At 43.1% G+C, this 20,493-nt stretch overlaps 1 long non-coding RNA gene across 2 annotated transcripts in view; it reads left to right on the top strand.

Moving 5' to 3' along the window:
- LOC125639224 (uncharacterized) overlaps window positions 1–20,493 on the top strand; it is an 81,295-nt gene that overhangs the window by 29,954 nt on the left and 30,848 nt on the right. Inside the window, exon 3 of one of the 2 annotated variants that reach the window (XR_012668865.1) lies at window positions 2,115–5,685. The exons of the other annotated variant lie outside the window; for it this stretch is intronic. This is a non-coding gene — a long non-coding RNA (uncharacterized LOC125639224). Of the gene's footprint in view, window positions 1–2,114; window positions 5,686–20,493 lie in introns of those variants that run through there. 2 annotated transcript variants of the gene reach the window in all.

Below are 20,493 nucleotides of genomic sequence, written 5' to 3' on the forward strand. Positions count from 1 at the left end.
AATCTACCTTCCTTTCCAAAAGTGGTAGTGGTATCCAGTGCACGGGCTGGCAGTCAGGAGACATGGGTTCTAAGTCTGGCTCTGCCACTGATTTGCATTGTGAGCTTGGGCAAGTCACTTTCCCTCACTTTGACTCAGTTTCACCTCCCTCTCTGTCTTCTCGATTTTGACAGGGGAGGGCTGTCTGTTACTGTGTGTGTGTGTGCAGCTAGATGCTTCTGAAGTACAAATAAATAACATTAATAAGTTTCAACACCCAAAATGCAGGGTTTTTAACTGAACATAAGAGAACCACCAAACTTTCTGAGGTTCAGCCCAATATAATTCTGTGGCTAAATCCCTTGCAAGTCTGAAAGTTTAGCAGTGCTCTTTCCTCAGCATTCACAGCCGTAGTTTAGATTTGCTTTATGTGGGTGAGAAGGGGGTGGGGTTTGGGGGGAGCAGTTGTTGGAGGATTTTAAAGAACACATCAACCTCCACGATATATGATTCATGCTGGTGTGAAACCTAACAGACTGCTGGAAGGGTGACCAAAAGCACAGAATAGCCTGGTCCTTTTAAGGAACACTCCCTGTTATAAACCTTCCAAATTAATTTCCTGCGAAGTCCACCTACAGATATCCATAAAGAAGGGCTTATTAGTCCTAGGAAGGATGGATGATCCAGAATTTTACCTCCTCCCCCTCCCCCCATGCTGGGATGACTCAGTCTTCTCCACTGAGCTTCAGGTCAATCTGACCTGGAAAGATCCTATTTAGCAAGACCTATTCTGGGAGGTGAAAATTGAGTTGCAGCCAGCTTGAGGTCCAGTCCCCACTGGGGGGCTCAGATTATTGAACATAGGTTTGGCTGGCCAATGGGGATAGGGCCAAACCATCATCTAGTCTAGGTCCCATGGGGTGGGCAGAAAAAAACATTTTTAAAAGCAATAGAGTGCCACCTGTCTGTGACACTAACACAATTTGGTTTCATGTATGTTGGTGGGCTGAAACACGTGAAAAACTGGTTTAATCTGGAACTCTCCTCAAGTGGAGTTTGAGCACTGTTTCCAAAGTCTGTTGAAAGGCCAGTGTACAAGAAACCTAAATTACACCATCTGAGATGGGATCAGAAACTGGGTTTGAACCCAACTCTCCACTGTGGTTTCTTGTTTGTTTCCGTGGACACCGAGGAGACTAGTCTGTGGCTATGTCTACACTATAAACCAGGGGTGTGATTCCCCCGCACACGTACTAGCTTGTAATGTAGATGTAGCCACGTTGACTGCTGTTTCCAGACCCCATGCCTTCCTTTCATAGTTCCTGCGAGAGGTAAACAACTGAGCTTTGCCAATTCAATTAAAAACACACATATACACATTACATAATGAAAGAAGAATGTGGCCCCCTGAAGCCTAGCCCTGTAATCTAATCTGCTGGCTGGTGGACCCCCAAAGATGATGCTCAAATCCTTTGCTGGAGGTCTCATCCCTCCTCTCTCTCTCTCTCTCTCTCTCCACACACACTCTTCTCTGTTTTTCTTTCCTTCTTGGCTTTCTCTAGCTGTATTGTTTTAAGTTGGCGGCTGGGCTGTCTGCCAGTTTAAATTTCATCTGCTGCTCTCCTCCTCCTCTTCTCCCCACCTCCTCCCCCCCCACACACCCTGCACCATCCCCAGAAGTGATACTGTTTACTTTCTCCGCTGCTTTCTCAATGTCTTTGTACACACTGCAAGGGATATAATCACCAGCTGTGGAGAGCTTTCTGAAACTTTAACTTATTCCTCAATGCCCCAGGGCTGGTGATCAGAAATAATAAAAAAAAATAATAATAAAACAATGCTGTCTTTAAAGAAAAAAAATGCATTTTTCACATGTTGGTCTGGAACTTGAACAATAATGCCTGTTTCCCCCTCATCTGCAATTTTGAGGCTTTTTTGGTTTTGGTGTTTAGTTTTATTTACTTCTTGAAGATGAGGAGGAAGAGTTCAATGTGGAAGTATCAGATTCTGAAGGGCGCGTTGTCTCCTCAGACAAAGCTTTAGCAACAATGTGGAGATGAAAGATTAGAGGATAAAAGTGTTTGCCAGAATTTCTTCTTCTCCTTCTTTTCTTTTTTTTGGTCTCTCCCTTTTAGGGTGGAGGTGAAAGAGAGGTCAAACTGTGCCCATTGACCTTTGCCCTCTGACCTCGGTGAACTGAAGGAAAGCCTTTGAAGTAGTGAAGTGCCCACGAAAAAAAGAAAACCAAACAAGTTGCTGGCTTTTCCCTTTTTCCATATGAACTGGCAGCTGCTTAATGGAAGGTGACACTGCTATGGTGGGCTGGATGGGGGACCCCATGCATTGTTCCCCCCCACCCTTTCCTCAGCATGGAGTTAATTGGCATTGCAAAAAGCCCACCCACTCAAAGAGAGGGGTGGGAGAATGGAGGAGGCATATGAGAAAACAATCTTCATCCCCCATGACTGTCGCTCACTATGGCACTCAGTTTCTATATCTTCCCCACCTCTGACCCACTCCCCGTGTGTGGGAGCCTCCAATAAACATCTCATTTTTTAAATGAGAGAGTCCCCACACACAGGGAGTGGATGAGAGGTGGGAGGTGGAGATGGGGAAGATTTAGGCTTATGATAGCTAGAGCTGGAAAAGACCTGCTTAGATCAATGAGCCCTTTCCCCTGAAGAATTGAGAGGACGTGGCAGCTGTTACACGCGTTGCTGCTGTCACATGCATGACCCCTGCTGGCAGTTTGGGAAAAGACAGCTTTTTTATTGAAGACACCCATCCTTCTCTTAACCTCCCTATTATAACATGCTCCATGGTACAAAGATCTAGGACTGTGACTCTTAAAGCGCACAATAGACCTTATCATTCTTAGAAATATAGGCAAAAGGACTTGGCAAAATACACACCCTTCTCACAATATTTTGCCCATCTCTAGAACTGAACCCAAACCAAATTTTGTCATGTTTGAAATTATTATTGAATATATAGTGTGGTAGCCTCAACCTGAGCATGGCCTCATTGTGCTAGGTGCTGTACAAACATTTAATAAGAGACAGTTATCTTCAACTGTAACAAATCTATGGGAGGGCTGGGTAACAGTCATAGAGACTCGTTTTTGCATAGTTTGTCTATGTGCATGGCCGTAGCATAGCTATGTGCAATTTGTAGGTACTGAAGTTATTTAGTTTGCTTGCTTGTGGGTAGATTTTGAGGTGATAGATAAATAATCATGTTAGTGGCAGTATTCTCAGCTCCCCTCTTGCCTAGTCCGTATCAGCTGGTTCCGTAGACATCAAAGTAGGAATCTTGTGACGGGATTTGGTGGAGACAATAGTGGGTATTCCACACATGTAAGGTGAAGACATTAGGTGAGTTTTCTCCCCCCTCCCTGCCAACATACTCAATACACTATCTGCCCCTCAGGGGAAAGGAAGCAGGGTAAGCCCCAGCATTACCCCACACTAATCTTTTTTGCTATCTTCTTACGGGAGGAGGGAGTCTTTGCAGCTAGCTATGCCTCTCCAGGTTTCTTAGGGGCCAGTGACAAATGTTTCCCATCTGAAGTCCATTGTTGCTGGTGACACACAGGGGTGCTGGTAAGAGACTGGTCTTTATTTCCTAGCCTCAGTCAATTGACATAAACCAGGGTAATGGATGTTTAATATCCCTTGCATGGGGCCAGTCTCCTTTAACTCCAGTAGTGACTGTTACATTTCAGCAATAATGAAATGCAAATAAAACATAATGTCAACTAAATATGACAACCAGTCATGAATACTGTCAATTAATAGGCACACTAATAAGAACATGTAGGGATGAGGGCGGGGGCAGACAATCAGAACCTCCTGCCTCTTATTGGGCATTGGTCAATAGCTACTAACTGTGAACCTCATTGTTTTTCTACTCACACAGTCTCTTTGTATTCTCCAAACAATACCTTCTGCAATGGCTTGTTTGGCTGCTGAATTGGGTCTGCCACCTGGAGCCTATGTTTGCTGCATCTGATGTTTACCATTGTCAGTGACTGTGTGTGGGTTACTTCTGCCAGCGCCCAAGCACTGTCTGTAGTATTCTGGATGTCCTCCAGAAACAGAGTCAATGTTATCCTTGGTTATAGGTAGATGTCTTCTGTTCTTCATGTAGGTGGCTGATTATGATACTACATAAGCTTAGTGCTATTACTCTGGCAGGTGGCTAGTCACTTTCTGTTTGGAATCTAAAATTCTCTCTTTCTGACGCATCGTTTAAGTTTTATGCTAATTCTAATTTGACTCCACCTAGTAATCCTGATGTGGTGTACTGGATATATCAAATGAAATTGCTGCAATGAGCCACTTGTGAGCTTACCTGCCGTTAACTCATCTGGAATACAGTAGCTAACAAACTGTGATTTACAGTGCTGTACCTTGCTACCTGATGTATTTTGCAATAGCTCAGTTTAGAAAACGAGCAAACAAACTCAAACCTGAGTATTAATCCCTTAATAAGGGGCAAGCATTCCCATTTAATTCAAATAGATTTGCACCTGCCTTGAACTGAAAGCAATCAAGAATTGCATGTGGGTTCTGCATTCTGTTTCCTGTGTTTAATAGTTTTCACACTTGGGTACCTTGAGTGAAATCCTGGCCCTAGTGAAGTCCCAGGAGCCAGGAGGTCACTCATCATCTCCAGCGGCGGGATCTGTAAATGTGCCAAATAGAACTTCTCAGGCTCTGTTCTTACACATCTCAATGCACACGTAGGCACTGTGGGTTATATTTAGCATTTCTGACCTCATGATAATATGACACAATGTCGATTGTACAGAACCGTATTCTGTGTGGCTGTTTCATCTCTGTAGCCCCAATACGTTTTCATGCTTGCAGATTATTGGGCTTTTTTTCTGATGGCCATCTATCTAGAATGTAATACCAATGAATAATTATAGTATTTTATAACAGTAGCACCTAGAAGCCCCTGTACCTCCAAAACTGAAAATGCCCTTGTTGTTAGAAGCCTAGACATGACCTCTGATTTATTTGATGGCTTTATTTAAATCATTTGGATCGATATACATATGTAACTTGTTTTTTCCCCCATTGACCATACCATTAATCTCGTCTGTAGAGAACATCTAATTTTACCATAACGTCCAGTTAGCGTTTGCTTTCTCTCTCAGTGCTCAAGGGACTTCATGTGGTGGATGTATTTTTGGTGGCAGACGGGGTTCTAAAGCAATATGATCTGTTTTATCCTTAATGCATTCTACCCCTTTACACACACATGATCAAATTCCTTTAGAGTACCGTTTGCAGCCTGCTCAGTAGACAGCTTATGCGCTCACTTGATCATTATCATTTGCACTTTGGACCAAACACACATGAGAGCTTCCTATTCCACTATTTCCAAGTCTGCTGAGTCTACAGGTAAAACCAGGGTAGCTTTGCCTTATAGGCTCATTTTGTGCCAGCTGAATGAAACAAGCTTAGTTTTCAATTTTAACATTGGATGGTCTTACTGTGGTTACATTTTACTCATATCCAAGCTCTTCTTTGAATATTCACTTTTGTTTGTTTATTCTTCGTTTCTCAGACTGGCCTGTTGTAGAACCTTGTTTCTTAAATTTATTGAGACCCAACAAAGAATGGCATGCCTGTCTCCTGATCATAATCAGAGCCTTGTCATCCATCTGCAAGTTGATTAATAAATTTTTCTTTTGTATTTCTTTGCAGTTTGTACAGTGAGCAACATACTTGTGCTCATTATTTTAATGAATGCACAACCCAGCATCCCCTGTGGAGTGCACCTTTGTGTTGTGTTATGATTAGAGCTGGGAAGTTATTTTTGGCTAAAAAATCCAATTTCAAGTCATCACAAATTGTGCAAATTTGGGTTGAATCTGACAAATTGTTTCAGATGAAAAAATGGGAATTTTTGTAGACGTTTTCGAAACAAAACTTTTTGGCTTTTTGTTTAAAAAAAAGTAGCTATACTTAACTAACTTCACCCTCTCTCCCAAAAAAGGGTTAAAAAAAATCTGAAAAGGAAACGTTTTGTTCAACCTGAAACTAAGTGTTATCGATTTTTTTGCTTCAGTGAGAAAAAAGCAAAAAACTGTCATTTCACAGTGACCCCAAATTAGCCATTTACCAGATTTTTTTGGTACAGCCACTGAACCAAAGAATCACTTGTTTGCTCAGCTCTAATTACAAATGTCTCCACAGTGAGTGCAAGAGGATTTGGTCTTTGCTGTATGTTTACTCATGTCTTCTGACTTTGTGCCTTTGGTGTGCATTTTTAAGTTGCTGCACTTAGGTTCTTTCATTGCTTGCTGATATTTTCATTTGGGAAGCACAGTTCTTACTAGCCCTGCAAATAGACACTGTTCATTGTAGTGTCAAGTCCATTCCTGTAGTCCCTTTCCTTTGACCTGGTTTTTGGTTATACTGCAAATAACTGGGTCTCTAATTCGCTCATGTGTTGAGTGTTCAGATTCATCTGACCTAAGCAGTGGGGCCATATGGGTAGAGCACTGGAGTGGGACTCTGGGAACCTGCATTCTATTTCTAGCTCGGCCGCTGGCCTGTTGTGTGACATAGGGAAGTCATGTCACCTCTCCTTGCCTCAATTTCCTCATTTGCAAATGGGAATAACGATAATCACCTTCTCTGAGAAGTGTTTTGAGATCTACTGATGAATAGCGCTCTATAAGAGCGATTGTCATTTATTTATTAACTTGACTGGTAGGTCTGTGACATTAAGGATCGATAGTCTCACCTGCTAGCTGCTTCCTTGTAAAGAAAATGTGCTTTCCCCAAATGACATTCTTGCCTGGATCAAAGTACTTTTGAATGACTTTGTCTAGCAGTCTGTAGTCCCCCCCGCCCCACCCTTGTGTTCCCATTGGAATGTACTATAGATTTCCAATGGCTTAATGCCTGGCACATGCAGCAGTGCAGAGGACTTTACCCTCCTCCATTTCTTTTCAATACCACTTGCTTTCAGAAAAAAATTTGGAAGCACAGCAAGCCTCCCCATTCAGTTCTCTGCCAGGCAGAGGGATTCAGGTGGCTTTGTTGTCTTCATTTTTGTCAGCATTTAGTTTACCATGCAGCGAACATACGACAAACAGGAGTGATATGAAAAATTGGCCCTGATATCTTCCCCCCAGTCACATGCCATTTAACGGGGTTATAAAAGTTAAAACCCCTGTCAGCTAACAGAAGTCAGTACCTACTGGCTCCAATGGATGCTGTTACAGCGTTCTCTCGCTGAGCTGTATGGGGCTTTTAGAGAGCTGCGGACAAGACCTTTGCCATAAAAGCTTTGTCAGGGAGCTGATAGATGAGTCTGTGCCCAACCCTATCCCATCTGCATCCTCTCTGCTTTTGTCTTTGGTACCCACAGATTCCTTTGCTAGATCCCTGGGCTCTAGATCCACAGATGGTGAGCTACGTAGCAAAAACTCCCAACCCATCTGAATAAGCCCTGTTCCAATCTGCCCAGTCAATCAGAACATCCCATCTGGTTGTGGCAGACTTGACACCAAGACACGATTGTGACATTTGTTTCACAACATGGTTAAACGGGCATCTCTATAGTGCTCATCGCAGCCTTTTAGTGTCTGTGTCACAGGGTTGTCAGCGTCAAGTGCCAGGCAGGAGAGTTTGTGATCTGGGAGCTCTTTCTCAGTGCACATGAAGAAGGAGAGAGTCACTGGTTCCCCTAGCTAATGAACATCCATCCATCCATCCTTATATGCTACCCACACTGTATTTGCAGGCTGGCCTCACCACACTGCCTCACTGATATAGTAAATGTTACTACATCACAGGGCACTTCCTTACCCCCAAACTCTGCAGGTGGAACCCAAAGCCAGAATATGGGTTCTGTCCAGTCCTAGGCTTTTTGCTGTGTGGATTAGCCTGAAATCACTGACATTCTCCAGCTCTGGGGAAGCTGAGTTATTAAGGAGCAGGTTTCTTCTTTCTTTTCTATTAAAAATTATTTAGCATGAAAAGAAGTTTGGTGGTGGACATTCTCCGTACACATTTATCATCCCAGTAAAAGGCAGCTTGTGTTTCAGCATGTAACACTGGAATTATTGTGTGCACGCTAATGCACCAGAGAGAGGAGGGCGCCCAAGGGGAAGAGAGAAAGGAAACATTTTTTTTAAAAGTCTGCTACATTGTTTTCAATCCTGTTACATTTACAGAAAGGGTTTGGGATCAGTCCAGAGTCTATCAGATCACAGTGTGGTCAGTTTGTTCCTTTCTGAAGTTAGGTTTTTATTTTAGGGACTACTGAAGGGAGCTTTACTGTACACATAGATAACATTGGGAGACAAAACTATGATGCCAGTGCTGTAACACTGTGATATGCCACTCGTTCATCTATTGGGAACTGTGCTTAAGCTCCCTTTCTAGGCATGATCTCAAGTAGGGTGAGGGCCAGGACGCATTGTTACAGGGACATACACACACACACTCCAACCAGCTATCAAGGATTATTCCTGGAGTGTGTAGGGACAAGCTCTAACATGCCTTCAGAATAATGCTGACTATTTAAAGCTTCTGAGGGCTGGGAGATCATATGGCAGAGGGCCGGGTGTGTGAAAACTGGGCACTTTCTGATGCTGTGAATGTGCTACAAAGGAAGGTGGGGAATGTGTGTGTGTGTGTGTTGGGGGGTCAAGCTGACCGAACGGAGAGGATCGTTATAATAATACTTAGCATTTAGATAGTGCTTTACGTGTTCAAAGCACTGCATGCACGTTGACTGAAGAGTTTTAGGCATCGGTGCAGGAGGGACTGGAATTCACTGCATGATCATCAGAGGAGATTTTCATATTGGCCGATCTTTCCAGTGCACTACACAAGTGACCCATAGAACCGGGAACACCTCTCCTCCCCACCCACCCCCAGCCATTTCCCTGCAGCACAGAGCACTGGAAATAGAGTGCAAGCTGCTGACATGGTGGCACATGTTCTACCAAAATAGGATGAGCCATCATGCTTTGGTGGCGGCAGAATGGGCATCCTTGCCTGGTGCACCAAGTGCCGGAGGACTGCAGAAGCAAAATGAGCAGGGCTGTGGTAAGTAGAGGGATAGCCAGGGGAAACGTGGCTGGGCTGCATCTTCCCTCTTGCCCTAATCAAGCTGCAGCAGCATGTCTATGCAATTCGCAGCTGCCCTAGGCACCTCTATTGCCCTGGTATTGCCCTGGGACAGCGCATGTATGGTGAAGGGTGAGAATTAGGTGTGCCATTGCCAGCGGCTGTGAGCCCCAAAGGCCCTGGTTGGGGCAATGTGGATGTGAACCAGAGACAGAGGGTCACAGACAATGAGAGCTCATCTCACAGAGGCCCCGGCATGACCGAGCAAGAGTTACAGGAAGCCTGGATGCCTCTGTCATCAAGTACCAGCTTCCAGTGGAGAAGCATGAACTAAGATCAACATCAGGTGCTCAGCTATAACAGGGATGGGTGCTGTCAGTAAATAGGCTGATAGATCTATAGGGTCCTGCCCTGCACAGTAATAACAGGTGCTGTATCGGTGGGCATCCTTCGTAGCTGAGTTCCTCTCCCACACAGACTGAGGAATTGGCTCTGGCAACTCTCAGCTCTCAATGGTCTGGTAGCGCTCTGTGCGGTCTGCATTCTCTTATGTCTTTGCAGCAGTTTCTTTCACAGATGCCTGGCCCTGAATGGCCTTCTGAGGACAGAATTCTGGGTTGCCTGTGCACCAACCTATCTGTGCACTGTTCAGGGATACACTGTGGTGTACTCTGTGTGCCTCCTTTTCTGAATCTTTTTTAAAAAAACGATTAATGAAAGTCTGACAGCCAATCAGATTTCACCAGTCTCCTGTCTTCATGGTCCCACTTTCTCCAGAGAGGTGGCCCCCAATCTTATCCAGCTCCTGAGAGAGAGAGCTTTGAATTTTCTCCTCCTTCCATAGAGTTTGCTCCCTGACGCTATGCCAGCTGTGGAGGTGACACAGCTATTTGTGGGTTGCTCCTTCTTTGCAATGACATCATCTTAGCTCTCTCTTGAGGACACAAATCAAACCAAACTGTGACTTCTGCAGCAAAGGAGACTTAGGTTAGACATTAGGAAAAACTTTCTAACTGGAAAGCTAGTTAAGCACTAGAATAGTCTTCCAAGGGAGGCTGTGGAATCCCCGTCATTGGAGATTTTAAAGAACAGGTCAGACAAACACCTGTCGGGGTGGTCTAGGTTTACTTGGTCTGGCTGTGGGACAGGGGAATGGATTAGATGCCATCTCAAGGTCCCTTCCAATCTTACATTTCTATGATTGTGATCTTTGCTGGCATGACAAGCTGTGCTAGGACAGGAATTTCTAGGCTCTGTCCGGTGGTGGTTACAATACACCAAGTATGTGCCTGGGATACGGCTTCATGCTGCATCTAGGTCTTTCTTCCCCTGTGTCTGTCAAGTTTTATTGATGTGTCATCATTCCTTCCTGGTTCCAGGCCGGGCGGCTGCCTAGCCCACTGCTGTCTACGTTGCCTCTTTTTGTCATCCTGGAGTTATGTTCATTCTCCTCTTCCCCTTGCTTTTAGATAGAGAGTCCTGTCCTGGTTCCTGGCAGCTTGAGGGAATCTCTGTTGCACTCCTTGGTATTTTGGAGGGTGGGAAAGAAAATCTCTCTTGGTTTCAATCCCTCTTGTGTGACAACCGTTCCTCTCTGTGCTTAGTGCCTCCCATTTTCTATTTCTAGTCTGTGATTGCTGTTTCTATATATGGGAAGGGTCTGCATACATCTTGTGTGTTTTACTGTGGCAAGGAAATTTGCTGCTATAGCAGTAACCAGATATCTGAGGGGCATTCCCCTCCTCCCCCTTACCCTGAATGCTCCCATGTCAATATCTATCTATATAATATGGAAATCTCACAAAAATGCCTTTCTCTTGCAAGCAAACTTGGCCCAGGATGCAAATGTCAACCCAGAGAATCAAAGTGACTCACTCTACACACACATATGTAGAGACTATTTTCCACGCAGCACGATCAGCTTGTTGGAAATCCATGTTATGTAACCGTTGGTTGTGAATCACTGGGATTACTGCTTGGAGTTGGCTGAGGAAGGCTCAGGCTGTGAAACCGATTCATGTAATCATCTATAATGACACTAATATAGAACATATTAATAATGGGACGCGACGTGTTCTTTCCATTTGCTTTGCCTTAATTAGTCCACCAGGCATCCTACCATTTTGCTCATTCTTTTGGCAGCCTTATTTATTATCTGCTGCTTCTGTGGGGGAAATGGATTTGAGTCCACCATGCAACGGAGGTGCTAATGTAACTGGCTAGGGTCAATCAAAGTCTGGGTGAGGGTTTTCCAAGCCTCCCAGTTCTTCTCTCTCTCTACTTCCATCTTCTGTGTCTCTCTCTTTCTCTTCTTTGTTCCTTCCTTTTTCTATTCCTATTTCCTCTTCCTCAATCCCTATTTGTGCTTCTCTTTCCCTCTTGTCTCATCCTCCCTCCATGTTCCCTATCCCTCTCTTAGCTTTGCTTCACTTCTCCCTCTTAGTCAGTCCTCCCCGTTTCTCCTGCAGAGACACTAGTCTTTCTGGACCAGTTTCTTCTTGGGCCAGCCAAACTTCTTTGCTCTTTTCCTGTAAATGCTTAGGTATTGTGTAATGAAACAGTGTTAATTTATTAGCATTTTTTCAGGGACAGGTCAGTGTATTCTTCTTACATTTGCATCTTCTGGGAAGTTTTCTATCGTGTTTTATTGGTGTTTCCTCCTGCCAATAGCTTGCTTCAGAGGGCTGCCCAATCTTACTATGAATTATTTGGTACGAGTCAAAAAAAATTCATCTTTCTTAAAGAGTCATTCCTGAGGTATGCACTTAAGGTCCAATCCTGCTCCCATTGGAGCCAATGGAAAAATTCTCACTGACTTCATTAGGAGCAGGATTGGGCCCCAGGCCTGAGTCCATACTTAATTACTCCTCCCTATCCACATTCTATCTGGAGTGAAGCTTGACACCACGGATGGCTGGTTAGATTAGACATCTGTGTGCGTTTCCCATGAGGTGTTACTGGAAATAGAGCTCACACCTCTCATGCTCACAGCATTGAAAAGTGGTTCAGAAGACAGTTCCCCACTTCCCTTTCAGTAATTTAGTGAAGCCTTTCAGGGGTGCTTCCCCGCATTGAGTTCAAGGTGAGTTCCTCACTGGAATTCACTAGGTTGACTTCCTGCCACCAGGCTGGTCAAATGGCCTTTAGAAGATGAGCCCTGTGTCTATACAGCCAATCGCAAGTGTTCCAAAATCATGAGTCAGGCCTCAATAAATACATAATTGGCTTTAAAACTATCAGACTATTCTTCAAAATAGTATATTAGGGACTCTTTTCACCTGCCTTCTGGTTTTTGAGCCTTTCAGGTGCATTTTTTTTTGTAAAGGAAAGATGAGATTCACATGTAAACATGTTTCCTGCAGCTGGAGGTTTAAGTAAAACACTAAATATCATGATGCTGGTAATAAAATGATGAAAATTGGCAGCACTTTGGCAGGAACCTTCTGCTAACAGGATCCCTTCCATACCACATTCAGCGTGTGAGATGTCAACTTGGAAGGGTCTAATACTGCCCTGATTTACACCCCAATCTCTCCCACTTTGAGTTGAACCAGATTCCATGGATGGAAGTTGGGGCAGACTCTGGCCCTTCATGTATAAATCAATAAAAATCTCAACAGGTGGTTCAAAACACTTACCACAAAGTGATTGCTTTCTATTAAATCCTATAGGTCTGATATTGAAGCATGAGGCACCTCCAGTCCTACATATAGTTGTTTATTGAAAGTAAATGCCTCATGTAATGCCAAATACATCAAACTACATTGGGAGGGGGTGTTAAGGAAGGTTGGATCAGAACAACTCATGTCCATATGTTCACAGAGTCATAGATTTTAAAGCCAGAAGGGATCACCATGATCCTCTAGTCTGACCTCCTACATATTGTAGGCCACAGAACCTCGCCCACCCACTCCTGTACTAGACTCCTAATCTCTGGCTGAGTTACTGCTGTCCTCAAATCATGATTTAAAGACTTCAAGTTACAGAAAATCTGCCATATACACCAGTTTAAACCTGCAACACCATACCTCATGCTTCAAAGGAAGGTGAAAATCCCCCAGGCTGTGACCCGTCTCTCTCCAATGGACTAATCCAAAGGGTCATGCTAGAACTAGTTATAAGCACGTTTTGCAGAAAAATTTGAAAAATGTTTGTTTTCGCAACAAGTTTTAAATAAAATCGTGACATTTTCCAATTTTAAAACAAAAACCAAAACAAACCAGCAAAAACTGTGGGAACCCCCCCCCCAATTTTTCAGTTTTCAGAACTAAATATAAAATGTATTTTGGTTTGGAGTTTTCAGGGTTTTTTTGGGGGGGAGGAGTTTCTCCCCTTCTTTCCCTTTTCCCCCTTCCCTCCTTTTTTGCCAGAGAAAAAAGTGAATGGGAGGAAAAGGGGAGGGAGAACCCCAATAACTGAAAAACTGAAATCTGAAAAAAAGTGTATTTTCAGTTTCTGTTAATTTTTTTGAAAACTTGGAAACGTGGAAACAGAAATGAATTTTTTCAGTGGACAATTTGTATTTGAAAAAGGCTGTTCTCTAAAAACGAAAGTTTGAACAAAAAGTTTTGATAAATTCTATTCCTGTCTGAGCACTTCCTCACCCAGGGTAGGTGGAGGCAGTTTCAAAAGCTGGTTCTGGATCCAAATTTTGGCCCCATTCCTTCTCTAAAATGTAAATATAGATACACACACACACTAGCACAAACATGGCCATAGGAAGCTGTTTGGGATGTTCCTCTTCCTCTGCCTCCATAGGATATATTTGAACTTAAATGAGTAACTGGAAGTGTGACTAAGACCTCTGTCTGGAAAGCAGCTTGTCTCTCAGGGTTATTCTAGCGTCCCTCTCCACCACAAATAGTTAGCTACGTACAGTACACCACATTTCTTCAGAAGGAATTTTTTTGGAAGAACTTAACCTGGTTTTCCAGGAATCTCCTTTCTCTTTGGCTTGGAAGAAAAGTCTAAGTAATGCCCTTCCCCTCCTCAGCCTTACAGCTCATTACAGGGGTCCCTGATGAAAGGTTAGTCCAGTGATTCAGCATTCAAGTACCAAAGAAAACAAAGAGTTTGCTTTATGACTAGGACGCTCTGAGGCAATAGGGCCTCTTTGATATAGTGGCTGGTCCTGGAGTTTCCTTACTATCACTCTGATTTAGACATGGAGAACTAAACTTGCTTTTTATGGGCCTGGCCTAATGGTCTAGTGCCACATTGGGCTACCATGCAGGAGATCTAAGTTCAGGATCTGAGCTTATCTTTCTGGAGGGAGCATGCAAGGCCAGTGTACAAATATGTGCATGACTGAGCAGATCAGCTGATCCTGACAGGCCCTGTACTCTTGTGGTCCCAAATAATTGCTTTTTCTCCCAGCAGTGCCCTTTGATCTCTACCAGTTCATGGCCTCCCAGAGAGCAGTTTAGGAGCTCCCATGTTTTGACAGATCCATGCCATGTTTATGAAATAATCATTATCTTACTATATCGAGTTCCACACCTTTCATCCACACAAATCCGAAAGCACTTCAGAAACATTGCTAACAGACTGTATTGAACTATAGACTGTATAAATCACTCCCTAGCCCCACTGAAATACAGCTACCTCGCGGGGACGATGTGGCTACTCTTAACAATGCACACATTTTTTCCCAGTTTTGTTACATTGTTTGGGTTTTCAGCTGACAAAAACAAAAAACAGTTTACAACAGAGGTGGAATTTTTTTTCACAAACATTTCTGTTTTGTTGAAAAGCCATTTTCCGCCAAACAGAAGTTTTGATGGCAAATTTTCAACCTGCTCTTAGACTCTCAAGCATGCAAACAATCACTACTTTCCTCCAGTTAAAATTTCTTGAGAACAATGTTCCCCTCCTCTCAGTCCAGTGTAGGGCAACAAAAATGATTAAGGGGCTGGGACACATGACTTACGAGGAGAGGCTGCGGTAACTGGGGTTATTTAGTCTGCAGAAGAGAAGAGTGAGGCGGGATTTGATAGCAGCCTTCAACTACCTGAAGGGGGGTTCCAAAGAGGATGGAGCTCGGCTGTTCTCAGTGTTAGCAGATGACAGAACAAGAATCAAGTTGCAGTGGGGGAGGTCTAGGTTGCATATTAGGAAACACTGCTTCAGTAGGAGGGTGGTGAAGCACTGGAATGGGTTACCTAGGGAGGTGGTGGAATCTCCATCCTTAGAGGTTTTTAAGGCCTGGCTTGACAAAGCCCTGGCTGGGATGATTTAGTTGGGGTTGGTCCTGCTTGGAGCAGGGGGTTGGACTAGAAGATGACCTCCTGAGGTCTCTTCCAACCCTAATATTCTATTATTCTAGTCTATGATTCTCACATTGGTAGTTGAAAAATAGTGAAACATTTCTGACAAGGAAAAAAATCCATGAAAAATATTTAAATTTCAACGCCAAGTTTTGGTGGGGGTGGTGACACAGCTTTGCTGAAAATGACAAGGGTGACGTGGGCAGTTCATCCCACAGAATGGATATGGATTCCGTCTGATCCTTATGGAAAAATCCTTATAGAATCAAATAGAAAATGATTGTTTTCAATGGTTGTTTTGAACCATGCCATGGAACTGAATAAATTGAGTTTTAGATCACTCATGTAGATATTTACAGGATGGTTCCAAAAATATATATATATATAAACCTTCAGAAAGCATCTCATTCACCATTAAATTTTGGCTAGTTTTTATTCACCCTTGCTGGTTTCTTCCCAATGAGATTTTTATTACAGAACTTTTCCATAATGGGAGAGCCCAAGTAGGAGTCTTGGAGCCATAGTTTTTGGAGGCAGTTCTTTGTTCCAGTCTTGAGAAATTCGTTTCCAGATGTGGACCATGCTGGCCTTTTCTCTTGGCCAGGAATGAAAGCAGGGAATTAAAATGATGAATGAAATAATGAAAATAATAAAATAGTAATGGCCAGAAATCTTTGTTCACCATGACTGACTCAGCTGAGAGCAGCAGCAAGAAAGCCTGCTGTGAGTCTGGTCTAATGTCAACAGCAGGCACTACCATGGGGATGCAATGAGATATTTTTGGTGGAGGTGAGGAGGGGAATGCATGAAGTAAAGTTACTAAAGTTACTAAAGGCTGCTTTTGGAAAGGAGGCTTAGATCCAGACTCTCTCCTATGGTGTGGCCTCTGTGCGCCGCTCTGGAAAGACAACCCATCTCCCCAGCTGAGGATTCTCCCATCATGGGAGAATCCCCAGCTGGCATAGCTGGCTTCAGTGCCAATTCCCTAGAACACAGGTGCATGGAGGGGAGGGCCATAGCTAGCTGGGGTGGAATAGAGCAGCTATGAGAACTGCTCCCAGAATCAGGGAGCTGCAACCCTTGTGATCTCAGATGCATTGAGTGGAGACTGAGCAGAGAATCCAGGTTTTAATGTCTTTTCATGTCCTTTCCTCTTTTTGCCTTGTGAATTCTGGGGTTTCTGCAGGACAGGACTGAAGTGTTTTTGGCAAAGCAGCATAGACAGTAACCACAGGATCAAGGTGCAGTGATACAGTAGAGCCTACCTAGACTAGGTCCAGTTCCAGGCAGTGCCGTCATTCCCTTTCTTCTACAGGCATCTGATTCACTCAAATAGAAAAGGAAGAGGACAACAAATTTGGTATGTTACTAGATATCCATTTGGGGATCTTTGCTTAGGGGACTGGGGTGAATTCTGAGGTGATGAGCTAAGGGGGGTGGATTGTGTGTATAATTCTTCTGCACATGCTCAGGCATTTCTATATGGACTATTGACTCTACAGTAGAAAAGGTACCTTAAAAATAGTGGTTTTCCACTGGACAGTCAGCCTGATTGTGGGGGGGGGGGGAGATGGAAAGAAGACGTTGGGGGATCTTTGCATAGCACAGCTAAGACTAGATATTTCTTTTGTATCCAAAATCACTGTTTTCAAGCTGCAGACACATCTGGAAGTAACAGCAAACATGTGTAGAGAGGCTTTGGAAGAGGGGAGATAGGATTCATAGGGCAGGGAGGGTGGAATCCCTGTCCTTATAGTATAGGCTGGAAAAACCCAGAGACAAAAAGAGACAAACCAGAGAGCTAAGTCTCTAATGGGAAAATGGGAAATCTCCATTCATTCCCAACTGGAAGAGCTGGAACACTATTCTTGAGTATAATATACATGCATGAAAATACTAACACAACTTGTTTTGGTGGTTATAAGAAAATTTTCAACCCCTACTTAGATGAGATGATGAGATACAAGGCCCAAGCAGGGTGTATGGTAAATATTCAAAATAATTCTGTCTCTTTACAGCAGTGGTGGTGGCTAAGATATCTGGTGTGGCATAGGAGTCATACACTTCTATGCTACACATAATTAGACACCTAAGGTCATGGTTTCAACTAAAGTGCAGCTCTGAGCCCCTTTCTCTGGCTGTAAATAAGGTAATAAAGATAGCTTGGTGTAATGGCCAGGATGTAGGCAGCAGAGCCAGTAATGTCCACTGGGCCAGTGTCAGTGGCAGGAGTCTAGACAGTTACCAAGGCGAGTCAGGAGACAGGTACCAAAGTCAAGCTGGGCTGGGGTCGAAGGCAGGAGCCAGGTGCAAGACGACAAAAGACAAGGTCTGTAGCATTAACAAACCAGAGTCTGCACTGTTGTTCAGACAGCTTCCTGGGCCAACTTCCTTGTTTAAATGTTGGTGTAGACCAATCAGCTGGCCACAGAGTTCTGTCACTCTTGGGTGGCACTTCCTGCCGTGCCTAGCCCTCAGTAATTGCTGGATGCTGCTTCACCTGTTCCCCAGTGGTAATGTGGAAGTATCTGTTGCCCAGTACCCTGCAACCCCACGGATCCTTACCCCAAGTCAGAGAGCCCAAGAGGTATCAATCAACCTTGGCTGTCTGTACAATTTTTCTTTAATCCTTTGTGGCTGTGGATTTCCAATGGTGGAAACAAATTCCTTAATGGGCCAGATCATCAATCTATCTACTTTTATATAGATTCTATGCTGCTGCCCATCACAGTAGCAACTGAGTTCCTTCCACATAAAACCCATAGTGATGGCAGTGTCCCTAGTGGATTTCATGGAGTCTCTTGCCCTTCTCACTTTTCAGGGTAAAACCTATATTTCGGGTAAGGATTTTTTGTTTTAACTGTTTTAGATTTTATGTACTTGTTTGCTTGTTTAGATTGATTTGTTTCAGGAGATTTTGGGGAAATTGGTTGTGGGGTTTTGGGGTTTTTATTTTTTTGGATACAAGAGAACATCATTGTTGTTGGTGTTAGTCTTACAGCAGACAGGCTTTTTCAAAAAGGAAGGCTTTCTAGCATTTCCTAATGACCTCTAGCTCAGAGAGGACAATGAGAGGAGGTGATAAATGTAATCAAGAAAGAGAAGATCATTAGCATGTGACTTTAGAGGGTCATATTCTGCTCTCAGACACACAGTTCTGCACAATTTCCACTGATATGACTGAGTTGCATGTACTGAAGACAACATTTGTCTGTAAGTAGTTACATATAAATAGTAGGGATGTTCATTTGGGTTTGGTATCTGAGTGTTTGGGGAAACCCGAAAGAACATGAATTTCTCAGGATGTAAATGTGTATTTTTTTTTTAGTCTTTTTTTTTTCTTTTAACCTTACAGAGCCACAAGTGGAATCAAAATAGCAAAAGAACTGGGCTTCTCATGAGATTTCCTCCATGCGGAGACTGAAGTCCCTTGGGAAGACCAGATCTTGCATTTTTTTTTTGACTTTCCAGATGACTCTGGAGATACTAAAAAAATGTCTGTGAAAAACATACCCAGGAATACAACTAAGCAGAAAGTAATACAAATACATACACCTAGCCCCATCTATATATGCAGGGTGAGACTTGCAAAAGCACCTACGAGAAGTTAGTGAGGGATTGGGTACTAAATCCCTCATACAGTTTTGAAAATCTTAGCCGTGATAAATAGGGATATACCTTGTCACAGTCTAGATGAACCTTCAAGGGGAATTGGGCCCTCCTTACAGTGACTGATTCATACATTTAAGGGCTAGCAAGGACCATTGTGATCATCTAGTCTGACCTCCTGTATACCACAGGCCAGAGACCTGCCCCACAATAATTCCTAGAGCAGATCTTTTAGAAAAACATCCAGTTTAGATTTAAAAATGGTCAATTATGGAGAATCTGCTGTGACCTCTGGCAAATTGTTACAAAGGTTAATTACTTTCATTGTTAAAAAATTACCCCTTATTTCCAGTCTGAATTTATGTTGATTCAACTTCCAGCCATTGGAATGTGTTATGTCTTTTTCTGCTAGATAGAAGAGCCCATTATTAAATATTGGCTCCCCATGTCAGTACTTATAGACTAGCATCCAGTCACCCCCCTTAACCTTCCCTTTGTTCAGTCAAATAGATGGAGCTACTAGAGTCTATCACTGTAATTAATATTTTCTAATCCTTTAATCATTCTCGTGGTGCTTCTCTGATCCTTCTCCAATTTATCAACATCCTTCTTGAATTGTGGGCACCAGAACTGGACACAGCAGTCCAGCGGTAGTTGTACCAGTGCCAAATACAGAGGTAAAACAACCTCTCAACTCCTACTTGGAATTCTGCTGTTCGTGCATCCAAGGATCGCATTAGCTCTTTTGGCCGCAGTGTCACACCGGGAGCTCATGCTCATCTAATGACCTATGTTTTGTTCCTGAATGTATACATATACATTTATCCATTTTAAAACACACAGTGTTTGCTTGCGCCTAGTTTACCAAGCGATCCAGATCGCTCTGAATCAGTGACCTATCCTCATTATTTACCACTCCCTCCATTTTTGTGTAACTTTATAAGTGATAATTTTATGTTTTATTTCAGGCCACTGATTAAAAATGTTAAATAGTGGAGGGCCAAGAACTAATCCCAAGAGACCCCACTGGAAACAGACCTGCTCGGTGATGATTCTCCATTTACAGTTACATTTTGAGGCCTATCAGTTAGCCAGTTTTTAATCCATTTAATGTGTTCCATGTTAATTTTATTTGTTCTAGTTTTTTAATCAAAATGCCATGCAGTACCAAGTCAAATGCCTTACAGAAGTCTAAGTATATTATGTCAACACTATTACCTTTTATCCATAAAACTTGCAATATGATCAAAATAAGGTATCACATTAGTTGGATAAGATCTATTTTCATAAACCCATGTTGATTTACATCATATTGTATTATTATTATTACCCTCCTTTAAATCTTTATTAATTGAGTCCTGTATCAGCTGCTCCATTATCTTGCCCAGAATCAATGCCACACTGACAGGGCTATAATTACCCAGGTTATTCTGTTTATCCTATTTCAAAATTGGCACAAAATTAGCTTTCTTCCAGTCTTCTGGATCTTCTCCAGTGTTCCAAGACTTGATAAAAATCAATGTTAATGGTCCAACAAG

The sequence above is a fragment of the Caretta caretta genome, chromosome 6 (genome assembly GCF_965140235.1).
Source record: "Caretta caretta isolate rCarCar2 chromosome 6, rCarCar1.hap1, whole genome shotgun sequence".
Lineage (NCBI taxonomy): Eukaryota > Metazoa > Chordata > Testudines > Cheloniidae > Caretta > Caretta caretta.